Source organism: Rhea americana, unplaced genomic scaffold (genome assembly GCF_003343005.1).
Source record: "Rhea americana isolate MKP2758 unplaced genomic scaffold, rheAme1 scaffold_74, whole genome shotgun sequence".
Lineage (NCBI taxonomy): Eukaryota > Metazoa > Chordata > Aves > Rheiformes > Rheidae > Rhea > Rhea americana.
The window spans coordinates 2806896-2809431 of record NW_028186912.1 but is presented as its reverse complement, the minus strand read 5'-3'; positions in this window follow the sequence as shown (position 1 = coordinate 2809431).

Sequence of the window (2536 nt, the reverse complement as noted above, 5' to 3'; positions counted from 1 at the left end):
CGGCGCCGCTGCCTGCGCCGCCGCCTCGGCCTGCTGGCTCTGACAGTGCGCGGCCTCCTGCGCCGCGGGGGCCTCGAGTGCTGCCCCTGAAGCTGCTGAAAGCTGACGGGAGGGGGAGAGTCGTCTGTGCTCGGCCTCGTGTGCCGCTTGCGGTCCGCTTAGCGTTAGCGCTGGGGGTTCTTGCACCCCCGGGTCTCTTCTCGTTGTGGGAGCGGTGAAATGGCAGGGCTGTACGGAACAAAGGTTCGGAGAGGAAATTTCTAAGTAAGACTATTAGAACCATAAAGTCTTCAAAAAACAAATCTCTGATCTGCCATTTCTTCTAGCTTACCCTATTGCTGCTTTGAAATACCTAGGTGTCCTTTTGAAATTACCTGAAATAGTTTATTAGCTAGATACCTCTTTTTTTCCTTTTTAAGGCATTTGCTTGGAGTTCTTCAGCGAAAGCAACAGAACTTATTCATGTAGGTGAGCGTAAATATTTTTTTCAGGTTAAGAATCTAGTTTGAAGCCAAATTTGCTTGACTTCTAGGCTTTTCTAACAGATGCAGCCAAACTCAGGAAGACTTCTGCTCCTATTTAGGAGRTGCAGTTAGTTTCAGTGTCAGTTGTTCTGTTATTACAGCTATGTTTTTGATTTTTAAGTTGTTGCTTGCTTTGAAAAATCCTGTATAGAAGTAGCTGACTCAGCAAAGTATTCTGACAATGCAGAGTGAACACCACACTTAGTGTTTAGTATTTCAAATATAAAAGTGTTTAGCAAAAGTAGCTTTAATGAGAAATTATATTTAAACCTCCATTTCAGATAAATAAACCAGATACTATTAAGTTAAAAATAGCAGTGTACATGCAGGATAGACATTGTGAATGGTGTTTTGAGGATGAGTTGGAACTGACTAAACATAGTGCTATTAACCTGCATCTAAAATGCTTCTTAAATGGCACTGGGAACTCCCTGCTGTGCAGCAGCACCTGCATTTTCAAGGAAGTCCTCACACAAAGTCATCTTATGTTGGCCTGTAAAGGTTAGATAAGTGGCACATTTTTACCATTTTATTATAAGTCAATTTAGGAAGATGTTTTGATACAGCTTGACAGACAATGTCCTATAATTAAAACAAACAAACAAAAAATCTTCTGAGACTCTTTCCACAAAACTTTGTGGTGGCTGTTGTATTGTAGGATGCTACTTAGTAGCATGTCCAAGCAGGATGGGGATTTACAGTTTAAGATTTAAAGGACTATTAATCCATTATTTTATAAGAATATCTGTGTGTTGACTCTGTCATGCTTTTTCTTTGATGCATTTTTTGCACATTCAAGTGCTTGTAACTCAAATATAATTAAATGGAAAGAACAGGTTAGCCAAAATTTTATTAAGAAAATTCTGAATCTGTGACCCTTTCAAATATTAAATACTGAAACCTTTTGAATAGATCTTGAGGGACGTAGGGAAGGTAAAATGAATGAAGAAGCAGTAAAGAAAGAAAGTGTGACCTATAGCATGTCCTTTGGTTCCTAAAGCGATTAGGAATATTCTAATTAAGTTTTCTATTTAATACAGCTCTTCCAGTCCTTTCTGCTGTTTTCCACTGCTGCATCTTATTTGGGCCATAGCAGGTTCATGGCTGACTGCTTTGATGATTATATTTCTGAAGTTTGGGGGGGAAAAAAATTGAAACTTGCTTCCCTGCTTGGCCTTTCTTAAAACTCCTTTTTGACATGGCACCTTTGACAACTCTCTTCAGATGTATATTGTTTTGTTTCTAGGGGTTGTGTAGAGCGGTTTGTATTAATTTCACTTGCTACAGCCATCCTTCTGTTTACTTTTGATTTCCTGTGTGTTTCACAGCAAAGAAGCTTGGGGCTCTGATAAGGATATGCTTTCCTCTTTTATTAAGTGGAAAAGATAGCAGGCCTCTCTGGTGAAGTTACTATTTGATTCAAGCAACCTACGTATCTAAAAACGGAGCTTTGTAAGTTTGTGACTGAGACTAGATGAACTGGTTGTTGGTCATTGGAAGGAAGAGATCCTTTGGGACTATAAGGGACTTACTGGACCATCAAGTGCTAAGTAGATGTATTTAGCTAAGGTTTCAATACTTTGCTTAGTGATTCAACTAATCGGTCAGTAAAATATCTGCCTGTGAAGCAGTTATTCTTCTTACATCTTCTAAAAATTGATTTTGCCTAAATAGATTTTGATTTCATCAGTGTGGGGGTAGCTCAAAGATGACACTGCATACTAATGACTTAATAGTCTTGCTGAACGGAAGAGTATCAATTAATACTGGAGTTTGAAAGCAGGATTTAAGGAGAATGGAAGATCATTGTTCTAACCAAGCAGCAGCAGAATACTTGCAAATTTGAGCCAGAAGAAATGACAAATTTTATTTAGAAAAACAAATCTGTACCATTATAACTGTTCAGAAACGTAAGTCTTCCTGCAGTCTCCCCAAGGATTTAGCAGAGAAATTGTTATTGCTAGTAAGATGCTCATTCAGAGAGCTGATACTCTAGAAAACGAGCATGTATA